This window comes from Mobula birostris, chromosome 4 (assembly GCF_030028105.1).
Source record: "Mobula birostris isolate sMobBir1 chromosome 4, sMobBir1.hap1, whole genome shotgun sequence".
In the NCBI taxonomy this organism is placed as follows: Eukaryota; Metazoa; Chordata; class Chondrichthyes; order Myliobatiformes; family Myliobatidae; genus Mobula; species Mobula birostris.
The window spans coordinates 168,235,126-168,260,380 of record NC_092373.1 but is presented as its reverse complement, the minus strand read 5'-3'; the positions used below and the strand labels follow the sequence as shown (position 1 = coordinate 168,260,380).

The following is a 25,255-nucleotide window of genomic DNA, read 5'->3' as shown; positions in this document are numbered from 1 at the left end:
ACATAACAGTGGTGACAAGTCAGTTTTAAAATGAGCCCAAGACAACTACCTAGCTGCTGGAGGGCTGCGAGATGTTCAAGTTTATCAAAAAGTACATCATGAAAGCTTAATATACCCTTCATTTTCCATACCGAAAAAGCTTGACCTATAATAGAAGGTTGAAAGAAAAAATTAGACGTAACAGGGCTTGATAAGATAAATTGGGTCAAGCCAAAAAATTTACAAAATTTAAACCATATTCATATTGTGTGTTTCATTATTGGATTAACCATTTGTTTATTTAATTTAGAAATAACAAATGGTAAAGAAATCCCTCAAATGGAAGTCAAAGAAAACCCTTATATAGATTTACATTCCAGGTTTACCCATTGTGGGCGTAAAGTTATATCCAAATCTTGTGTCCAAAATATTAAATATCGGGTATTAATTGCCCAATATTGGTAAAGCCAAACCACCATCCTTTTTAGACCTGTAACTATTTTTTACTTAATCTAGGATTTTTGTTCTGCCATATATATGAAGAGATTTGCAAATCTAAAGTGGCAAAAAAGGATTTAGAAATAAAGATTGGTAATGCTTGAAACAAGTATAAAAATTTTGGTAGGAGAATCATCTTAATAGCGTTAATTCGACCAAGCATTGATAGAAACAATGGGGACCACAATTTGTATGCCACTTCATTAGAGTCAACTAAAGTGAATTAAGTGCCAATGCACCGAAGGATGGCATTGGAAAACTTGAACATACCAAGAATAAAATAATGTTCATTCTAAAATTAGGCAAAGCCAGACCACCATCCTTTTTTAATTTCTGCAATAAGGGTTTACTCAATCTAGGATTTTTATTGTTTCAAATATAAGATGAAATTATAGAATCTATTCTGTCAAAGAACCTTTTAGGAACAAAAGAGGGAACTGCTTGAAATATATATAAAAATTTTGGTAAAACTATCATTTTGATAGCATTAATTTGACCGATTAATGATAATGTCATAGGAGACCATTTAGAAAGCATTTGTTTGGTGTAGCCAATTAATGGAAAAAAATTATTTGTATATAGATCCATAAAATTTTTAGTAAGTTTCATACCAAGATAGGTAAAGTAATTTTTAGCAATAGTAAAAAGTATTTGATGATTTGGATCCGAGTAATTATTAATAGGAAATAACTCACTTTTATGTAAATTTAATTTGCAGCCAGAAAAACTACCAAATTCAGAAAGTATAGATAACATAGAAGGAATAGATTTCCTAGGATCTGAAATATAAACTAACAGGTTATCTGCATATAATGAAACCTTATGTACTTTTTCCCCTCTCTTAATACCCTGAACAGTGCTAGAATCTGTAAGAGCAATAGCAAGGGGTTCTCAGGCCAAGTGAAATAATAAAGGGCTAAGAGGGCATCCTTGTCGAGTACCCTTATGTAATCTAAAATAGGGAGATTTTTGATTATTAGTTATAACAGCAGCGATGGGAGCATGTTAGATCAGTTTGATCCAGGAAATAAATCCTGGGCCAAGATTAAATCTTTCCAAAACCTCAAATAAGTAAGACCACTCCACCTATCAAAAGATTTCTCTGCATCTAGAGAAACAACACATTCAGATTCTTTAGATGGTGAAGAGTGAATAATATTTAATAATCTTCGAATATTAAAATGTGAATATCTATTTTTAATAAATCCAGTTTGGTCATTGGAAGTAACAGTAGGTAAAATATTCTCAAGTCTATTAGCCAAAATCTTGGAGAGAATTTTAAAATCCGCATTCAATAGACAGATTGGTCTATAAGAGGCGCATTCAGATAAATCTTTATCTTTTTTCGGAATTAAAGACATTGAAGCTTCATAGAAAGTCTGCGGGAGAGACCCAGAGGATATAGAGTCAGTAAAAATTTGACATAAATAAGGTATAAGTATATCAGTAAAAGTCTTGTACATCCATCTGGTCCTGGAGCTTTAGATGATTGAAGAGAGGATATATCCCTTGCTATTTCCTCTTGTTTAATAGGTGCATCTAATGTATTCATATCTTGAATAGAGATTTTAGGTATATTCACTTTTTGCAAAAAACTATTCATAAAAGTAATATTATCTGAAAATTCAGACTCATAAAGATCAGAGTAGGAATCCATAAATGTCTTATTAATTTCATGAGGATCTACCATTGTAGTTCCGTCAGGTCTTCTTATTTTCCGGATCTGTCTTCTAGCCATACTTGCTTTTAACTGACCAGCTAATAATTTGCCTGATTTGTCTCCGTGTATATAAAATTGGCATTTGGATTTAAAAAGTTGCTGTTCAATAGGAAAAGTCAAAAGCAAATTATGTCGTGCTTGGAGTTCCACCCTTTCCTTAAAGAGATCTTCACTAGGCGTTACTAAATAGAGTTTATCTATTTCTTTAATCCTATTAGTAATCAGCAAAAGTTCCACCTTAGTTTTCCTTCTTAGACCTACTGAGTATGAAATTATCTGTCCCCTAAGATTTCATCGTATCCCAAATAACCAAATTTGACATTCCCTTAGTTGTATTCAATTCAAAAAATAAAGAAATTTGTTCTTTAATAAAATTTACAAAAATTGAATAATCCCAGTAGCTAAGAAGAATGGGTCTGTCAGAATCTGTCATAATTTTAAGGTCAAAAATCAACCCTGAACTGAAAGTACATTAATACCTTTTGCCCGGGATACAGGATATCTTTGCAAACCTTTTTGGAGGAAAACACTTCAGCAAAGTAGACTTAGCAGACGCTTATGTATAGATGGAATAGAAGAAAATCCTGAAGTGTTCTCACCATAAATATTCCCAAAGGGTTTTATCACTGTAATACTTATTTTTGGAGTAGCATCTGCACCTTCACTCTGGCAGAAAACTATAGGCCAGGTGCGACAAGGCTACCCAGGGTGCTCAGCATTACCTGGATGACATCACTGTTAACAGTGAGAAAGAGAAGTAACATTTCCAAAATCTCAAGACAGTGTTAAAGAGATTAGAAGATTATGTGTTCAGAGAATGACACAAAAAGTGTGATTTTTTTTAAATAAAGCTTCACTTACTGTGATCACACCATTGATGCACAAGCATTATACAAGTGTGCTGATAAAATTCAAGCTTTGGTAAATGCCCCAAAGCCAAAGGCCATGTCACAGTTGCAGTCCTTTTTAGAATTCGTCGATTACTATTACAAGTTCCCTCCAAAGCTAGCTATTGTGCTCAACCCCTTGAACTCACTACAGATCAGGAAGAAATAGCAATGGACAAAGCAGTGTGAGATGGTTTTCCAAAAGGCAACTCAAATGGTGACAGCAAACACTGTAGTCACACATTATGATCCATATCATCTAGTGAGGCTTGCCTGTGATGCCTCACCTTATTGTATAGTTGCAGTTGTGTCACATATTACGAGTGATCGTAGTCAATGCCCCATTGCCTTTGTCTCACTTACCCTTACCACTGCAGAGAAGAACTATACACAGATTGGAAGTGCGGTCTTGAGTCTGGTTCAGGGTGTAAAATGTTCCAACCAGTCTTTTTATGGGAGAGAGTTTACTCTCATTACTGATGATCAACCACTAGTGTCCAATTTCAATCCATAGATCCACAGCAGCAGAGATAGGTTCTGTTTCTTGGTAGACACAATTACAAGTTCAAGTTGACAACTAATCACGGAAATGAAGGATTGTCCCATTTACCTTCAGAAAAGAAAATATCAGAAAAATTTACAAAGGTGGACACCACTCTGGGTGTATTCTCCCGAATGCCAATCGAAAGTCTCACTAATATGCCAGAGATGTTTCAAAGAGAAACCAGAAAAGGCCCCACTGCGTCTCAGGTCTACATTGCCACCCAAAATGACTGGAGCAGAAATCCCAGTTCCCCCATTTTTACCAATACCAGGATGAACTTCCCCTTGATGGGGTTGCCTTATGTGGGGACTGAGAGTTGTCGTATAATCCAAACTGAGAGTTAAATTGTTGGAGGAGCTACATGCTGGTCATCTAGGCATGGTCAAAATGAAAACACTGGCTCAAAGTACGGTCTGGTGTTCTGGGCTAGATCAGCAGATAGAGCATTTTGCCACGCATAGCTCAGGATGCCAACACATCCAGAAGATGACAAGAACAGGGCCTCTCTATCATTGGGAATTGCCTGCATTGCTCTGGTAGAGGATTCATGTGGATTTTGCTGGATCATTCAAGAGCACAAATTTCTTGGTCATAGAGGATGCATCTGCAAAGTGGCCATAAGTGTTCCCAATACCCTCTAGTGTTGATGTGTTGGGAAGCCTCTTCTCAAGGACTGGTGTTCCGGAGTTCTTGGTCAGTGACAATGGACCACAGCTTGTTGTGAAGCAATTTCAGTCACTCCTGAATATTAATGGAATAAGACATATTACATCTATAAATGGCATGGCAAAAATATTTGTCCAGAGTCTGAAGAATGCACTGTGAGCAATGTCAATAGAACACACTACACTGATACTGAATGAGATGCTCACCAATTTCCTCCTTGAACGCCACAATGAAACACTCCACACACAACAACTCAACAGCAATGCTGTTCGAGATTGGGTTTCTGAGATAAACAGCTAAGACAAATTGAGGGCTTCTCAAAAAAGGTGGTTCGATGTCTTTGGTGAGGGACTACAGAGGTGGATACTTGGAAAGATGAAGGGCAGAACTCTCCTACACAGTGGAAGTTGTGTCTGATGTTATCTGGAGACAAGACATTGATTAGTTAAGCAGAGCGAGTCAATTGTTAGAGGAGGATACTGTTCAGAGCCGTCAAAATCAATTCCTGTGTCCCAGAGTAATCTCCTACAACCATCACTGAGGAGCCCCGAGAGCCTGAGATTGTTTCACAGCAACAAATTTTCTTCTGCACCCTTGTCAAGAAAGACGTTTTCCCACAAATGTAAGAAATTTGTACATCATTAAAGACCCCTCATACCCTCTCCATCTGTACATCATTAAAGACCCCTCACACCCTCTCCATGAACTGTTTGTTCTTTTGCCATCAGGCAAATGTTACAGGAGCATCAAAACTAAAACCACAAGGCTACTAAACAGCTTCCTCCCACAGGCAGTCAGACTGCAAAATAGCTGCTCTACCTGACACTGCTTTGGACACTTTTAACTTGCACTGGACACTTACAACTGATTTTAACTGACATGTGGCTGTTGTGTTTTACTATTTACTGTTATGTTCATTATTTAGTGTCGCATTTGTTATGTTATGATTACACTGCCCCTGAGAAACGCTGTCTCATTCTGCCCTGCAGAGCTGATTTATGGTGAGAATGACAATAATGTTTTTTGAATCTTTGAATCTTGAATCTTTGAAAATCCTCCACAGCAATTAAATCTTTTGGCCTGAATGGGACAATTTAAATTTTCCTATGCTGTGGATATTACAAATAATGTCTAGACAGCAATATGTTACACATTTGAGTTGGAGTCTCTAGCTAAGCAGGGAAGAGTCTTGTGTGTTTAATATTTGAGTAGTATTGTAAACATATTGATTGATAATTCATTGTTTACATAATTTATTAGGGTTATATGTAAAAATGTGTGAATGGCATACATCATCAGAATCAGAACCAGAATCAGGTTTATTATCACCGGCATGTGACGTGAAATTTGTTAACTTAGCTGCAGCAGTTCAATGCAATACATAAAGTAGAAGAAAAAATAAATAAAATAGATAACAGCAACCGTTATCATAAATTGGAATAATTTGATTCTTACTGGGAAAGGTGGTTTAACTACATAACACCTCATAGGCCTGATTTTATTCTCACAAATCAATGAATGTTGTAAAAAAAAAATCACTCCCTACTTGTACGTAGTTTTCTCCTTTTGCTTATTCTTTCTTTCCTCTCTTTTCTATAAGTGTATACCTCAGATAAATATTATGTGGAGATTTGTGACAAATATGAATATATGATGTATATGTACAGTGTCTGAAACACACCTTATAGAAATGTTTGTTTGATGATGAACTTCAATAAAAATAAATTACAAATAAAATAATAAATAAATCTCATTCAGTTTGCTTTATACAGTATACTTATATTGAATAGATTAAAATCATGCAAAAAAAAACTACTATATATTTCAAAAAAGTGAGGTAGTGTCCAAGGGTTCACTGTCCATTTAGGAATTGGATGGCAGAGGGCAAGAAGCTGTTCCTGAATTGCTGAGTGTGCGCCATCAGGCTTCTGTATCTCCTACCTGATGGTAACAGTGAGAAAAGGGCATGCCCTGGGTGCTGGAGGCCCTTAATAATGGATGCTGCCTTTCTGTGTTACAGCTCCTTGAAGAGATCCTGGGTACTTTGTAGGCAAATATCCAAGATAGAGCTGACTAAATTTACAAACCTCTGCAGCTTCTTTCGGTCCTGTGCAGTAGCACCCCACCTCCCTCATACCAGACAGTGATGCAGCCTGTCAGAATGCTCTTCACTGTACATCTATAGAAGTTTTTGAGTATAATTTGTTGACATACCAAATCTCTTCAAACTCCTAATAAAATATAGCCCTTGCCTTCTTTATAACTGCATCTCCTTCATCTTACCCTTCCTGAAGTCCACAATCAGCTCTTTTGTCTTACTGATATTGAGTGCCAGGTTGTTGCTGCGGCACCACTACACTAGTTGGCATATCTCACTCCTGTACGGCCTACGTCATATAGTGTGCGCTCACTAAAAAGTAAAAACAAAACTAAATACCCACATTATCCCTAGTCTCCCGTGTTTTTCTTTCAATTAGTTTTGGAGTTTCAGAACATAACAAAATGATAATCCATGCATGGAATCACCAAGGTCCTCTATAATTTCAGTGGAACATCTTTTGCAGCTAGATCCTTTTTTTAAAGCACGAGATCCTTTCATCCTTTGTAGCTGTACTTACAATCTTTTTTCAAGTACATTTTTTCAAACTTTTTCTGCTTTTTCTATCTGCATAAGTGTTGACTACATTTCCTTTCTTTTTTGCCCACTATAATTTAAAGCTGTTTGCCAGTACCTGTCCAGTTGTGGACACACACATAAACCTGGTTATAAATGACATACCTGTAAGACACCTTTCTAAAGTAATCCAACATAATGATTGCTTGCTTCTGATGAAATAGTTTGTGGCATCTGTCAGTATAAAGTGGAGTGTCTGAAGGTATTTGAATTCAGCTGAGTATAAGCAAAACACACTCAGTCAAAGTAAACAATTGCCATTCCACACAGCATGACAGGTCACTCATGCAGTACAGGGCATCATTTTAATTTTTCTGTAGTACTACTCGACAAGTCACTTTGTAATGTGCTGAGTCATTCCCTTTCGAGCCAAAACCTGTGAGATCCCTTTCAAGTTATCATACAGCACTAAATGGAACAGAAATTATGCTGTATAATACTTATTCTAAATAGGTTAATGTGTTACTAAGTTAGGAGAGCGCAAGTTTCTAGAGAACATCAAGCACTGCCATTTTAGAGCCATTACCAAACTCACATAAATGAACAGAAAGACAATGGTCCTGGGATCAAACCTGTTTTTGGTCTAATGCTCCGGATGGCGAGAGGTGATCCATATTTATAGGCTGACAAATCATTGTAGCAATGGCGAACGCATGTAACTATGACTAAACAACGTTAGATCCTGTTGATTACTAGACTGGATATGTAAAAAAAAAAGGTTGTTTGCTGATGCTTACGCAACGTTCAATTCTATTTGCAACTCCTCAGTAATCAATGCAGCAAAACCTAAACAACATTAGGGCATGGGCAGATTAGAGGCAAGTAGCAGTTGTTACATGAGAGTTCCAGGCAGTGACCATTTCCAACAGGAGAGAATCTAACTACCTATTCATCATGTTCAATGGCATTACCAGTGGCAAGATCTCCACCATCTAAATGTCAACATTGTGGGGCTGAAGGGCCTGCAATATGCTGCACGGCTGTCTGCTCTGAGATGCACTACAGTCATTGCTGCAGCTACTCAGATAGCATTTTCCAAAACTTTTTTCATTGTCACCAGGGAAGACGAGCAGCATGTACATAGGAACAGCACCAAAAACAGGAACCCTTTCCCAGTCACACATCATCCCAAATTAGAAATATCACCAGTCCCATTTCATTGACCATACCCTGGAACTCTCTCTCTAGCTGCACTGTGGGAGACTTTCACTGGAAGGCATGCCACATTCAAAACGGCAGCTCACAGTCTTCTCATGGGCAATGAGGGATGGCCAATAAATAGAGGAGTTACTGAGATAAATGTCAAGGGATAGTTTCTTTAAAAAATCTTCCACATTAACAGGTGATTTTGACACCACGAAAGTGTTTGCTCAGATCTAACCGAGCAGAAGGAGTTCACTCACTGGTGCAAAGAAAAAGCATGAAATGAATGTTAATTGTACTGTACGGTGATGAAAACAGTAACACAGTTTGGAAATAGTCTCTTTAGCCTCGTTTGCCTATTCTGATCAAGATGTCCATGAGTGTTGGAGATTGAGTGAAGCAGCGATGCACTTAAACTTTTGAACTTTAAAGGTGAAAGTCACTCTACTGAGCTGGTCTCTGTGAATGAGGGAAGATTATATGTTACAAGGCACTGGAAGTATTAATGCATTCAAGAAGTCAATGGTGTGCTAAGGAATTAATGTGAGCACCACCTTAACAACATGATAGCTTCCCTTGCACATCCTCCTATGATGTATGGATTTTGATATTAGAGCTTACGGTGATTGCCATGTAACGATTCAAATCAATTAATTCTTGGATCAGAAATCTCAGTAGAGATGTGCAGGAGACAAACTGTTCAGATCCATTGCTAAACTTTCCAAGTCATCTTCTAGTTCAGGATATGACTGAAGAGCAATTAACTGCAGTGATTCAGATACACACTGCGGATAGCTGTGAACTGACAGTTCCTTCATTCTTCAGCCATTGAATCACATTCTGCAGGAAATATCAGCCAATATGGAGTTTGATGTATGAGAGTCGGGAGGGGGGAATGTCCAGTATAAAAAAGGGACGTGATGAAACTGGAACCCAAGGTGATTGGTGAGTTTTGACCTTACATGTCAACAAACCCTTCTTCCCCATTCTCCCTCCTCCCGCCAACACACAGACCCACCAATCACCTTTGGCCAGCCTCCAATATTGAAAGATGCTACAGAAATGCACAACAGTTTTTATAGTTTAAGGAAAGACACAGTGCAGTTTTAATCATAAATGCTGTGTGTTTCAAAATACATTTACAAGTCTCAAGAAAATTAAGTACCTTAGTGTTGAGAAACGAACTCTAATGTCTTCTATTTGGATGTAGAAGAGACTGCAGATACTTCAGTCTGGAGCAAAAAGCAAAATACTGGAGGAACTCAGCATTTGAGTGTAGATGAAAAGGCTTGATCCGAATGCCAACTATCCATTTCCCTTCACAGGTGCTGCATGATTCATGAGTTCCTCCAGTCTTCTATTTGGTACTTTTTAAATCAATATTCCCAAATTCTTCCAAATCAAGAACCAGGTTCTTGTATCCAATACGGATCTTTACAGGTACTGTGGTACACATGTGAGTCTAGGGGAACACATTAAGAAGTGATGTGACATTCATAACTGAGAGACCACTGGGCCTCTCTTCATTTTGTACACCTGGCACTTCATGCATCATTCCAGTTGCCAGATGAAAACTTTCCCTTGCAATTGAGGTTGTGGCTCTGAAAACTAATTTAAAGAAAGCTTTTCACAGCTCTGGGGCACTAAATCATTCGGCATTTCTGTTACTGCTACCTTCAGCCGACAGTCAGTGATCACAATTCATCAGATTGCTTCAAAAGGCAATTCTGGACCCATACAAATGAGGGAACTCATTTGTTCGAGATACCAGGAACAGAGAACAGAATTGAATAAGCCACTCATCAGGGAAGTGTACTACTAAGGTCATTTCTCTCTTCAGTCAACTGCTCAACATCACAGAACAGCCTTGATCTCAAGCTCCCATTCCTTCCTTGCCAAAATAAAGTAACGCAATGCTTCATAAGAAATATTTCAATCTCAAAAATCTTCCCTCTGCCAAGTATTTTCAAAAAGAAACAAAATGTATTTGCACCCATCCCTGAAACATCAGTCTCCCATGATCATCCAGTTTTTAAGATCTCAATCAAATCACTTTTCAGTTATCATGCATTGGCGTTGATTCATTAGCACTGCTGTCTAGGAAAAAAACATGATGTTATTATTACATTTAAAAAATAATGGACTTCAACTAGTTTGCACAAAGGAATTATAATCAGTGTGATGATTTTGCAGGATAAAGAACCCTATTGATTAGTTGGTCTATTTCATTAGTTTAGTTGGGAGCAAACTTATGACTGGAAGAGCAATCACTACCCTGTAGATCATTTTTTGCAATGCGAGATTTTATTATTACTAAAAACAACTCTAACTTTAATTGATATAACAATTATAAACAATGTAAAACATCCCAAAATGCTTTACAGTAGTGTTAATAAAACCTGACAATGACCTGCACAAGAGGTGCTTGGACCACCAGAAGTTTCTTTGTGCCTTAAAAAGGGAGCAAGGGAGTGGTATACCTTAAGGCAATTAAATACACAGATATCTATGCTGGAGGAGGAGGATATCAAGGAAGTACAAGTGGGCAGAAATAAGGAACATAGAATACCACTCATTTGTGGGGCTGAGGGAAATTACAGATGAAGGCAGAGTAATTGGAAGTGGTTTATTACTGTTGCAAGATATAGTGTTGAACTATTGCTTGTGTGCCATCCAGATATATCATTCCACGCATAGGTACACTGAGGCAGTAAAAATGAAAACTGAATACTGTGTTAAAGTGAGAGCCATACAACACAGAGAAAAAAATTCGGCTCAGCTGCTTCATGCCAACTAGCATTCCCATCTGTTAGTTGCATTTGCCCATGTTTGGCCTATATCTCTCTCTCTAAAATTTTCTTACTCATATTACAGGGAAAATGCAATGCAAATAAGGCAAATCAGGTGCAAGGACCAAGAGAAGGCAAGTAAATAGGAAGATAAAGTTTACACCAAGGAATGCAATGGTTTGAAGGAGGATGAGAATTTAAGGTCTGAAGTGTTTCTAGGCTGAGTGCCTGGGGAGCCTGAGGTAATGGGTGAAAACTTTTGGAGGAGTTAGAAGAAAGGGTGAACTCAAATTACTGGAGAGTAGAAACTGAAGGACATCCAGAAAAGCATTGGAATATGCAAAACATGATGCACAAAATCACATATTGTTAGTAAGAAGTGATTACTCCAGCTAAAATTAGAAATTTCCAAACGCATGATAATGAAGGAAAAAAAATGAGAGTAATGTTATCGTAAATATGCCATTCATATCATGGTGAGTAAATTGTTTAATTACTATGGAACACTTGGCCAAGCTACTTCTCAAACTCAAGTTACTAAAATAATCCCTTGAGCATGCACTCTCCCAAAAATGTATCTGCTACTTAATATGAAGATACACCAGTATACAAGTGTGAAATGGTGTTGTACAGAGTAAAACATATCTTGACAACATTTATCTGCTAATAGTAACTCCGAAGTCTGATAATGGGTAACAGATCACAATGTCGATTCTGGGACTTGGATGCACCGATGTTTGCTGTTGTGTTTCCTGCAGTACACTATTTACTTCAGAAGCTGTCAAATTTTTTAGCACAAGCTGAAATTAAGGAAGAAACTACAAATGCAATTGTTTATTTGATTTGTCCCAGGACATGAAAGTGATGTTGAGCAACTTCTAACAGTACCAGATTCTTGCATAAACATTAGTTTGTACCGGGAGTAGCTATTACAATTTTATTATTCAATTCTCCCATAGAACTGTGAAAAGATATTTTTACAATATGTTTTGACATTTATTAGAACATAGAACAACTTCACAGAAATATCCTGCATCACAGTGAGGGCAGGAAGTATATTGGCTTGGAACCCTTTGCATGCACATTAATACAGCCTATCAAAATATGTTGATGAATCTTTGACTGATGAATTCCCAGACCAAATCATTACTCCTTCAGAGAAAGAAACCATTTAAATTCAAGTGACATTTTCCATCTGATCAAATAGAAGTCCAAAGTACAAGAGTGTACCAAATTTACAGGTAACCATACCAATTTTGCACTATTGTTTCTGGGACAACAGTTGCTATCAAATTTGGGAGAAATGTTATTTGAAAGAATTTAATTCAGAGATTGTTCCAGGTTCCAAGATACGTTCGTGCAAATTATATAACTGATGAAACTTCAATAATTTATCTCTGTTTCTCGAGAGATGAAGTACTGCTCAGTACTTCAGGCATTTTTCTTTCTATTTTAGTGAGAAAATAATCCCTCTATTACAGGGTTTCTCAACCAGGGTTCCACGAAAGATCGTGATTAAAAATAAACATCGTTTTTTGAAATTTGCGTAAAGCGTAATGCTAGCGCCTGCAGTGGTGGGCAGTGACTGAGCAGCCTCATTAGTATGGAGGTCTCTCAGCCGGTGTGGCAGTTCACAGTAGAACCATGTTTATTGGTTGAGTCCATTCTCAAGTTTTGATGCGTGATAGGGGAGGCAGTTGATAATTGGTGAGTGTGCACTGCATGGAGGGGAGGATGGTAGACTGATAATTGGTAAGCATTGTACCAGACGGAGGGGAAGGATGGTAGACTTATGAGGAACATGAGGTGTATTTTCCGAGCATTGAAATGACACACCCACTTGGGCTGCGATGTCAGCCTCTCACTCCCGAATTACCTCCCCCAACTTCCTCTTATGCGCCGCTGACTGATTTACTGGAAAATTGGAGGGAAATTTTCATTCTAAAAAAGGATTTCTTATGTGCCACAACTCAGCTGCTCAGTCTCGAGTCTTATTGAAAACCACCTGTAAGAACTGCAGAACAAAATTGAATACAGGTGTCCCCTGATTTTCGAACGTTCGCTTTACGAAACCTCACTGTTATGAAAGACCTACATTAGTTCCCTGTTTTCGCTAACAAAAGGTGTTTTCACTGTTACGAAAAAAATCAGCGCGCCCTGAGCAGCCGCTCCCGGATTCAGAATGGCTTTGCTTAAACACGTTGCATTGAGCAGCCGTTAGCAAGATGAGTTCTAAGGTGTCGGAAAAGCCTGAAAGAGCTCGTAATGGTGTTACACTTAGTGTAAGACTAGACATAATTAAGCGTTTTGATCCGTGGTGAACGAAGTAAGGACAAGGTGAGTTTGGCTTGTGGAAGCTGACGAATATGATGTTGAAGAGGTATTGGCATCCCAAGACCAAGAACTGATAGATGAAGAGCTGATGCAATTGGAAGAGGAAAGGATAACAATCAAAACCGAATTCATTAGCGAAATGAACGTGAAGCAACTGCGTGAGATTTTCGCTGCAATGATAAAGTACGACTTTAATTTTGAAAGGGTACGTTGGTTTAGGGGATATTTGCAGGATGGGTTGAGTGCTTACAAAGAACTGTACGACAGAAAAATGCGCGAGGCTCAGCAGTCAAGCAAGCCTTCCACATCAGCCACAGCAGACGACGAACCTCGACCTTCGACATCGAGGCGGGCAGTCATAGGAAAAGATGAGCTGCCTGCTCTAATGGAAACAGACGACGATGAGATGACACCTGTGTCCCACCACCCCCACCCGCAGGCTGCGGACAGATACCAATTCACGGAGAATGCAGCATTAGCCAGGAGGCACACAGCACATCTTTAAGAAAAAAGCCAAAATAAGCATGCTAATTAATTAGGTGCCGCCCAACATGTAATTAATTAGCATGTTTATTTCGGCTTTTTTCTTAAAGATGTGCTGGATGCCTGCCGGCTACCGTTGTACCCCTGCATGCTTCGTGGATCGGTATCGGTCGGTGGCCCGGAGGGTGGAGGCCACTGCACCACCCCAACCTGCGACAACTCAGCCTAACACACCATCAACAATGTGCTCGGCGCTGTCCCGATTCCGGTAAGTGATACTAAACTGTACATACATTATTTCTACTTTATATCGGCTGTGTACTTTTACGTGTTATTTGGTATGATTTGGCAGCTTCATAGCTTAAAGTAGGGGTCGCCAACCTGTCGATCGTGATCGACCGGTCGATCTTTGAGACTTCCCGGTAGATCCCGAAGAAAAATTAAAAATAAGTACACATTACTGTTGTAATGTGAGCATTATAAAAGTAATACTAATTAGGATAATTTTGCTAAAAAGCTGTTTGTAAAGAGAGATTGTTTCCGGGTTGCGGGTGTTTAGTTCCGTTCTTTCTGCCCAGTGCGCATGTGTGTAGTTCCCCCGTCATGCACCACATTTTTCAGCGTAGCCTGTGTTGCATCAAATTAACGAATCAGATTAGATAAGAGTACAGACTGTCGCAAACATCAATGTTCGGCAGTGTCCCCAACCTCCGGGCCACGAAGCATGCTGTGGTGTAGCGGTAGTCGGGATGCACACAGCACATCTTTAAGAAAAAAAGCCGAAATAAACAAGCTAATGAATTAGGTGCTGCCTGGCATATAAATGTCGGTCCAGATCAGAGGCGACGCAATCGGCTATCGCTCGTGATATCCTGATAGTGTGGCAGAGGCTCCGTGAAAGAAGGCAAAAACTTACAAATTCCATCCAGAATGGGAAGAGGAATTTCTGTTTACCTTCGTGAAAGACGTGTGTATGTATGTTGTGCCACCAAACACAAGCACTGACTAAAAGAGGGAATCTGGAGTGGCAACGCATCACCAACCACCAGGAATTTAAAGACACCTACCCCACCAAGAGCGCAATCTGTGCCTGGAAAGTTGAGCAGAAATCAGGGTTGAAGGCCCAGCAATCGTTTTCCACAAAACATGCTGCTCAAAATAAGTCTGCTATTGAAGCATCATTTCGTGTAGCCTTTTGGCTAAACACAAGAAGCCTTTTACAGATAGCGATTTATTCAAGGAAGCAATTACCGCAGAGACTGTTTTTAATGACTTTAAAAACAAAAACGGCATCACAACCGCAATACATAATATACTGCTTGGCCCTGCAACAGTGACAAGGAAGGTAGATTCACCGTCAGAGGACGTGGATATTTTTCACTACAGTTTGATGAATCCCTGGATGTAATGCAAACAGCTCAGCATGTTGTATTTGTCAGAATGGCTTTCCAGGATTTTACAACAAAGGAGGATTTCCTGACTCTTTTGCAATTAAAGGAAAGAACGAGAGGTGAGGATATTTACAACGAGTTAAAAAAATGTCTGTGAAAATGACATCCCCATTCATAAACTGGTGGCAATTACTACTGATAGGGCTGAGCAACGCACGGTGTGCGCGTTGGTTTTATAGCACTAAAAGTCAGTGCCTACTTCGGGTCAACTTATCTATGTGAAATTGCATTTTCACAGATGAAAGTTATTACATCTAAGTACAGGAGCTGACTTACTGACAGACACCTCACTAGGGTTGCCAACTTTCTCACTCCCAAATAAGGGACAAAAGTAGCAGTCAAATCCCGGGACATTTGTGTTTACCTCGAGAAAGACTACCATGACCATGAAGCCTTGCGCGGGTGCCTGTGTGTTCATGCGCGTTCGTGCCGATTTTTTAACTCCATGAATCGGTTTTGGCTTAATCTTCATTATTTCTACTTTATATAGGCTGTGTTTTTACCATCTCATTCCTGCTTTTACTATATGTTAGTGTTATTTTAGGTTTTATGTGTTATTTGGTATGATTTGGTAGGTTTTTTTTGGGTCTAGGAACGCTCAAAATTTTTCTCCATATAAATTAATGGTAATTGCTTCTTCGGGGTAAAGCATTTCAGCACGAAAGGTTTCATAGGAACGTTCTACCTTAGAAGGGGAAATACGGGACAGTTGGCAACCCTGCACCTCACAGACTGTCTCAGACTGGCTGTCTGTAGTTATGAGCCAAATTTCAGGGAACTAGAAGAAAGTATTCAGCCTCAGTCATCACACTGATTGCAACAGTCAATTTTTATTCATTTATTTTTCGTGTTGAAATAAAATTAAATAATGAAACTTAGAATTAAAGGTGTGAAGTATTGTAATATTCTTAAAGAAAGACAGCTATGGCCTGTTTGATATGCTAGTTAGTGTTTTTTTGTTTGAATTAATTTGAAAGTTTGACAAAAGTATTTTGTGTAATTCAAATACAATTTGCCCAAATAAAAGGCCTCAAATTCGAAGTACAATCTGAGCTGTTTTTTCTCTAAACGATTTAGTAGGTAGATCTTGCTTTTCACTGAGGTCATGGTAGGGGATCTTGGGCTTAAAAAGGTTGGTGACCACTAGCTTTAAGGTGACTGGATAGAGTGTTTTTGTCAACAGCGCTTGCGTGAGATTTTCCGCTGAGAGCGCTTGCGTGAGATTTTTGCTACGGAGAACAGTGCGGCAATGATTGTGGAAAAGTATTTCTACTTATGTAGGCTGTGTATTTATCATATCATTCCTGCTTTTACTATATGTTACTGTTATTTTAGGTTTTGTGTGTTATTTGGCATGATTTAGTAGGTTATTTTTGGGTCAGTGAACGCTCACAAAATTTTCCCCATATAAATAAATGGTAATTGCTTCTTCGCTTTACGGCATTCCGGCTTACGAACCGTTTCATAGGAATGCTCTACCTTTGGATGGCAGGGGAAACCTGTAGTATTTTTCTTCCCTTTCAATACAAAAAGAGACCTTTTCTCTGAATCTTCTGCTCAGCCTGAGAACTTGACTTTGAGAGAAGAGGAAGAACTTTGTGAGCTGCAGTCTGATCGTGCACTCAAGATGAGATTCACTGACCCGTCCCAGGACAAGTTCTGGATCTCTGTGAAAGGAGAGCATCCTACCATTCATAGGAAAGCAATGAACATTTTGCTGCAGTTTTCAACTTTCTACTCATGGGAGCAAGCTGTTTCTTGTTTAATAAGTACAACACTTCCATTCACATTTTTTCTGCTATCTTGTAGGTATTTCATTTTAGCAGTTCTGTAAGAGCAGTCTGTACTGCTTTCAGCCTGTTTGGGTTATTGTTGAAGATAAGTGATGCTGAGGAATATGTGTCATCCAGTTAGGATGGTGGAACTGGGAGAAGGTTCAAGAGAACACTGGGAGTGGGGGAGGTTTTGTGAGGGACGCTAAGGTTGGTCTTGTGTTTTTTGTTTGGCAGGAGACGAAGAGAGAAGATACTGGACAGAACCAGCCGTAGGATTCAACCTGTAGGACCATAATTCGATGGAGCAAGGGGCTGGGGTCTACTGAGAATCGGTGAATATGATGTTTGGAAGTGTTGAGCTCCAACTTGTGCACATTTGACTGTTTAATTATAATGGGCCCTTTTGTTTTTTTTAACCTTTGGTTAAGTTCCTTTAATCATATGCAGTGTGTAGTCTTTTCTTCCTTGGCACTGATTTGTAACAGGGTAGCAAATGACACAGTGTCCACACAAACTGGGGTTTGGGGTGGGAGAGCCGTGTCAATCTCACGGGTTTGGCAGGACCAGAGTGTGTATTCTCTGGACTTACGCAGCCAAGGAGACTAGCGGGGTTTCACAAGCATCAAAAGCAGGGATAGAATCATTTCGGTTGAAGGTGAAATCCATGTTTGCTCATCTTAAGTTTGACCCAGTATTGAGTATTTGTGCAGAAAAAATAAGCATAGGTTTCACATGCTAGGTCTATATTTGAATGCAATCATGTCACTTAATAAGAAAATGTTTTTTGAAAGTCTTGCATAAAATTGTATTTTCAGCTATATTTTTATTCATATTGCTTTGGCTTGTGGTTTTTAGTAACTTTATTATTCAACATTGTCAATAAATTTTCATGTTGTAAATAGCATTAAAATCAAATTACAACTCTTATTTAAATTAAATCTACCGTGCCTACCTTTAGAAAAATGAAATCCTTTTTTGGCTTAAGTCAGTTACTTAACATAAATTTATTATGTTTGCCTCAGAAGTTTTTAAAATTTATGAAAGGGAAAGAAAGAGATTAACCTCAAGAAAGGTAAGCCAAGTTTAACTACCTGTGTTTTTTTTATAAAAAGGTTGGCTAAAATTCATTCTTTACTCAAAAGAGCATTGACAATTATTTTTGGATTATTATAGCTACAACATACTGATCATGCTAATGTACCGTGAGCTGTAGATATGTTATTTTTATGTAGGGCTTCCCTGAGACCTGAAAATTATTGTAAGGTTTCTTCCAGGGCAAAAAGCTCGAGAAAGGCTGCTCTATTATGTTCTTCAAATAATACATGCCAAAACCAAGGAGAACATTTATTTAGCATTTCCTCTGAAAGCAGAAGAATTTTTCTACACTTTTCTTGTATTCCATAGATTTTGCAGATATTCTGCCAACTTCAACATCTTTTCTTCCCCTTTCAGCATTTCACAGCTCTAGTCACAGCCTGGTCTGTTATGGGCATACTTCTCCCAACTACTGATAAAATCTGAGGAAGATGATACCTAAAAAGACAGAATCCATCTTCCCCATAGTCCAGGTCATGCGCTCTTCTCACTGCTCATGTCAGGCAGAGGCTTCAAAAGCCTCAAATTCCACACCAGCAGTTTTAGGAGCAATCACTTTCCTTTCAACATCATGTTCTTAAACTGACCTACACAACCCTAATCTTACCTCAGCAATGAAACACTAATCACCACTTCTTGCACTACCACTGACTTGTCTGATTGTGCCTGTCTTACTTTCTTCACTGTGTTATATAATTTATAATCAGCAAGTTGTCTGAAATGGGGCCTGTGATTCTGCCATTCTTGTACACATGATGATCAACTTAATTTGAGTTAATTTTTGTTTTTGAAGGTGAAAAGAAGAAAGTTTAGAGAGATGAAATAAAGTTGGAGATTTTTCACACAATTGATTAGACTCTGGAATACACTGCCTGAACAGTTGGTGGACATAAGATTCTCCCATGATATTGAAGAAGCCTTTAGAAAAGTACTTGAGTTACCAAGGTATAGAAGATAATAGACCTAACAGAGCTAATTGGGATTAGTGTAGACATGTACAATGGGTGGCATGATAGCGGACTATAGGTTGTTTGCCCAACTGTAACTCTTTCCACAGATGCTGCCTGACCAGCTGAGTGTTTTCAATATTGTTTTATTTCAGATTTCTATCATTTGAGTTTTGATTTACCTAAATTTACTTAAGCGAAATACAACAATAGCAAGTACCAATATTGTAATTTGAAAATGACAAACTATCCCAAGTCATGAACACGATGAAACAATACAAGGGATTTTAGATCAGGTAACCAAAGACTAGAACAGAAGCAAGTTGAAATCTGAAATAGACATTGTCTTTTTCTTTTCTAATAATGCCCTTTCTTCTAAAAAAATGAGTATATAAGTTTAATTTATGCTTTCCTGTGAATGCCACATTCCTAGAAAGCAGCTGAATGGGGTTCTTCAATGTACCTATGCATACATGTACTTGTGTAAGTGACATTAAACTCAACTTGGAGTTTAAAGGAGATCCTTAAAAGGAGCAGGTTTTGAGAAGTAGGCACATGGACTTTATAAAGATTTCTAATCCTTAAATCTCAGATAACTACTGGTATGGGGGAGAGGATTACAGAATGGCAGTTGAAACCTGGTTGATTAATCAGATGGGAAATTATTTAGTCTGGACTAATTATCAGAAGGGCAGTTTGAAATACCCTATATTGGGTGGGGAGTTTTAAAACCATTAACTTAAACACAGAATGAGGTACTGGTGAACACAAAACAACAAAATAATCATTAGAATCGATTTGGCTCAACTAATATTCTTTAAGGAAACAGATCTCCCACTCTTTCCTGCTAGGATCTATATCTGATTTCAGCTCCACAGCAATACGGATAACTTCTCAAATGCACTCTGAAAGGCCTAACAAGCTTCTGTGTTTAGGGAAAACTTATATGATGTAATTAATCTATGATTTTCCATTGTAAGGACAAAAGTTAGAAGGCAAGAAATGTAAAGATAACAAGCGTTGAAAGCTTGAGGAAGTTACTGGAAGAATGGTGTTGGTGTTAAGGATTTGAATATGCTTTTAAATTTGTGGGGTCATTGGATCAGGACCTGTGTATATGACTTGCTTCTAAGTCAAATGCTGTTTGTTTAGCCACTGTAGCTGAACTGAGCAACTGCTACATCATTGCTAATTTCGTTCACTATGAAATCATCTTTAACCTACATATGTGTGTTCAAAAGGAATCTTATAGTGACATTCCCAGCTGATTGTAAATACTCCAAATAAAGCAAATATATTCCAACAAGGAACAGTCTGTATTTAAACATATTTGGATAGCTTAATCATTTAACAATAACTTGTGCATTATTCCCAGTGCTTCATAAAGGTTTCCAATACGCTCTTTGACCTGGTTAATAATGGAATCTCAAGCCAGCCAATACATGAACTCCTTCTTTATATTTTTACTCCATTTCTCCTAGCAATGACCTTTAAGTTTTTCCAGGTAAGATCGTTCAGGTCAATGCCTGCTAAATAGCAATAGTCCAAAGATTCCCTCCCTCCTCCACTTGAGCTTTCAGTCTCAGCACCAAAGAGAAAGTCTCATCTAGAATTATGGCAAGGTCACTGAGAAACAATTCTTGACAAGTTTTCTGTACATCTTACTATGTGAATAATATCAAATGAGACAGTAATGCTATTTCTGAAACATGGATTTGAACAGCCATTTGCTATATATCCTTTAGCAATTAAATAATCAAGACTCCTATCGCACTGGTGTACAAAATTTCTGAAGATGTTCAGAAGTCAATGGAAGCTTTGGAAGGACAGGAAAAGTCCATACCAAAAATATTTACTGAAGAGTTAATATCTAATTGGCCATGCAAAAAATATGTACACAGAAAGTTAAATGTATCTTCCATATCTATGTATCTATATGTATGTATGTATGTATATGTATCTGCCATATCGCAGCCACCACCCTGCGACCAGACGTTGTCCTCGTGTCTGAGTCTACTAAGCAAGTGGTACTGCTGGAGGTGACAGTCCCATGGGAAGATAGCTTGGAAGAAGCCTTTGAAAGGAAGTTCTCCAAGTACACAGGACTGTTCAGCAACTGTCAGCAGGCTGGATGGAGAGCGAGGTGTCTCCTAGTGGAGGTTGGTTGTAGGGGATTCACATCCCGTTCCTTAGCTATACCCTTCAGCAATTTGGGCATCGAGGGAGAGAGGAAGAGGAGAGCCATTCGCAGTACCACCGATGTGGCAGAGAGGGCCTCAAGATGGCTGTGGCTCAAAAGAGGGGAGCCATGGAGCCATAAGTAACTAGCCATCTGGACACAAGCTGGGGTCTGATCAGCCCCGGCTGGGTCACCTGGAGGAGGGTGTATAATGTTGAAAGACCCAAAGTACCCGATGATTCCAGGAACACCACTGAAGATGTGTCCAGAGGCATCAGTAGATGTATGTACACAGCTTAGTTCATCAGTGACAGCCAGGAAAGACTGGGTGACAACCACAAAAAGAGTGGTGACGACTAGAGAGTCAGTGACAGCTCGGAGAGACGGCGACTGGTGCAGAAGGGGCTGGCAACCCAACCTGTGGCCTCTGAGAGGAGGACCCCCACAAAAGCTACGATGAATCTAAAGGAAAGATACCCCCAGGGGAGCCGGGGGGGGGGGGGGGGGCGGAGAGGAAATGCACCCTAGTCGGATGGACACAATGGCATTAGACCCAGGCAACAAACAAACGACTATGAGCAAGCAGTGTGCATGTGGCAAAATCTACAAGAACGATCGCAGCTTGAAGATCCACCAAGCGAGTGTAGCCCCCCTGGCCACCCTCAGGGTCGCTCGGCTCGCTGTCGTCTAGGGAAACAGCCCTCAGCCCCGCCAAACTGGGTAATTAGTTTGTGTGGATGTACCCCACCCCACCCAAATAACAGACAATACACCAGATAAGATTAAATGATTTACAGTTTATAGATATTACTGGAACTATATAATTAATAGAGAATAAAATATGAAAGGATAAAATATGAAAGGAAAATAAAAGGCGCCATGCTTATCAAAGTTCGATCTCTTCGTGCACAAACAGTTGGAGCTCAGGACCCTTCTTCTTCACCCTGCAACCCCCCCGACCACCTCAACCGGCTGCCTGGGACCAACAATGGTGGTCGACCAGATGCTCCACACGAGTCCGTCTCAGTCTCCTCGTCGAACGCCCTCCTCGGGGTCCGAACTCGTTAGCAGACATCACAGCACCTGGTCCATCCTCTGTCTCTCTCTCTCCCGCCTTCTCCCCCAAAACCCCATGCATACAGTATCTTCAACTGCACCAAAAACATAACAACTATCCCAGTTGGTTCATAACATCTTCTTATCAGTAACGTGATTCAACAAACTGCCAGCAGGAGGACATTTTCAGCATTTAACATAACAAAGAAGCATTCCCAAGTATAACATAACAAAGAAGCTATTTTAATTAGCCTATGCAGTAACATAAGAGATGAAACCCCCTTACACAAGGATGAAGTGTCTGGCGGGAGCAGGAGCAGCACAATGCGCAGGTATCCAATCTGGTGAGACGAAGGAGGTGCCAGGCCCGGAGTCACCCCATAGTGCCCGGAACCTCCAAGTGTTGCAAACTAATCCCTCTAACATCAAGTCTAACAGGATGTGGATCAAATGGCCTGCAGCTAACGTGACTTCACTGTGGAAGCAGTTTGACGAAGATGTCAAACAAATTTTGGAGGCAACAGTGAAGGGAGGGGTCGATAGAAAGCTACAAGCCATGACAACAACTGTCAGCACTGCAGCTCAGCGGTTCGGAGAAGAGAAGAAGAAAGGCTCCAAAACACCTTACTCAAAGAACCAAAGAGCATTGAGGATCCACAACATCAGGCAGGAGATGAAAGCGCTGAAGTCCCAGTACAAAAGACAGGAGAAGAGGAGTGCATTGGCTTGGCCCAGCTGATGTGCATACTACGAAAGAAGATCAGGGTCCTCCGCCGGGCAGAGGGGCATCGGAGGCGGCGTCCAGAAAGGGCCCGAAAACGTGCTGCCTTTATCGCCAACCCCTTCAAGTTCACCAAGGAGTTGCTGGGGGAGAAGCGCAGTGGGAAACTGGCCTGTTCGCATGAAGACATAGACCAACATCTGAAGAAGATATATAATGATCCTGAAAGAGAGCAGGAGTTGCGAGAGTGCGACATCCTAATAGACCCCCCTGAACTGGATGTGCAGTTCCACGTGTCAGAGTTGCAATTAAAGGAAGTCAGAGAGGTCGTCTGCAAAGCAAGGTCAAGCTCGGCTCCAGAACCAAGCAGCACCTCGTACAAAGTGTACAAGAACTGCCCCAAACTCCTGCTGTGTCTGTGGAAGATTCTGTGAGTCTTCTGGAGAAGGGGGAAGATCCCAGAACAGTGGAGAGTGGCTGAAGGAGAGAGACCAGCTTCGCATCATCTCCCTGCTGTGTGTCGAGGTGAAGACCTTCTTCAGTGCCGTTTCTAATCGGCTGTGCACCTACCTAGCAAAGAACACCTATATTGATACATCAGTCCAGAAGGGTGGCATTTCAGGGATGCCGGGCTATCTGGAGCACATCGGTGTGGTGACACAGCTCATCATAGAGGCCAGAGAGAACAAGGGCAACCTGTCAGTGTTGTGGCTCGACCTGGCAAATGCATATGGCTCCATTCTGCACAAGCTGGTGCAGCTCACACCGACCCAACATCATGTCCCCAGCAGAACCAGAGACCCTATCACTGATTATTACAGCAACTTCAGGATGAGGGTCTCTTCAGGAGCAGTTACATCAAGCAGGCACAAGGTGGAGATCGGCATCATCACAGGGTGCACTATCTTAGTGACACTGTTCTCCCTAGCCATGAACATGCTCAGTAAGTCTGCTGAACCAGAGTGCAGAGGGCCCAGAATGAATTCTGCTCAAAGGCAACCACCTCTCAGGGCATTCATGAATGACCTCACGGTCACCACAGAATCAGTCCCAGGATGCCGGTGGATTCCGTAGGGGCTCAAAAAGCTGGTGGAGTGGGCCCGGATGTGTTTCAAACCTGACAAATCAAGATCGATGGTGCTGAGGAAAGGGAAGGTGGAGAACAAGTTCCGGTTCAGCATCGCAGGCACAGCCATCCCAACCATCACAGAAAAGCCAGTCAAGAGCTTAGGTAAGGTTTTTGACAGCTCTCTAAGGGACACGACATCCATTCAGGCGACCTGCACCGAGCTGGATGGCTGGCTGAAATCTGTGGACAAGTCTGGCCTACCTGGGAAGTTTAAAGCCTGGGTGTATCAGCATGGAATTCTTCCCAGAATCCTGTGGCCCCTCCTTGTCCATGCAGTTCCGATCTCGACAGTTGAAACCTTAGAGAGGAGGGTCAGCAAGCAACTCAGGAGATGGCTGGGGATGCCAAAGAGCCTGAGCAGCATCGCACTCTATGGACACCACAACAAACTGCAACTGCCCTTCAAATCCCTGGAGGAGGAATTCAAGGTAACAAGAGCCAGAGAAGTGCTACAGTATAGGGACTCAAGAGATCCAAATGTGGCTAGAGCAGAGATCCAAGTGAGGGCTGGCAGGAAATGGAGGGCAGAGGAAGCTGTTCAGGAAGCAGAGGCGAGGCTGCATCACAGGAGACTGGTGGGAGTGGTCGCATGAGGCCGAGTTGGGCTAGGATCCTTTCCAACTCCTCAAATGGACACCAGAGGGAAGGAAAGGCGTTGTCTAGTTCAGGAGGAGGTGACAGCAGTAGTGGAGGAGACAAGAACCTGCAAGGTGGTGGGAATGAAGCAACAGGGAACTTGGACAAGATGGGAGAATGCGGTTGAGAGGAAAGTGACCTGGGCTGATCTTTGGAAAGCTGAACCACACCGCATCCAATTTCTCATCCAGGCAGTGTACGATGTGCTTCCAAGCCCATCAAACCTGCACACATGGGGCAAGGCAGAGTCATCTGCGTGCCCACTGTGCTCCAAGCGAGGAACCTTGGAGCACATCCTCAGCGGTTACACAAGGGCACTTGGTGAGGGACAGTATCAATGGAGGCATGATCAGGTCCTGAAGACCATCACTGAAGCCATCAGTGCAGGAATTAAGTGGGCGAAGCAGTCCTGACCCTCCAAGCAGACCATTGCCTTTGTCAGAGCTGGGGAGCAGCCAATACCCGCCAGAACATCTGCAGGCATCCTGACCTCTGCAAGGGACTGGCAGCTGTTGGTGGACCTCGAAGGGCAGCTGAAGTTCCCCAACC

At 40.6% G+C, this 25,255-nt stretch overlaps 1 protein-coding gene across 1 annotated transcript in view; it reads right to left on the bottom strand.

The window, feature by feature from the left end:
* The window catches only part of grid2 (glutamate receptor, ionotropic, delta 2), a 1,194,553-nt gene that overhangs the window by 1,152,468 nt on the left and 16,830 nt on the right, over window positions 1-25,255 (bottom strand). The window lies entirely within an intron of this gene.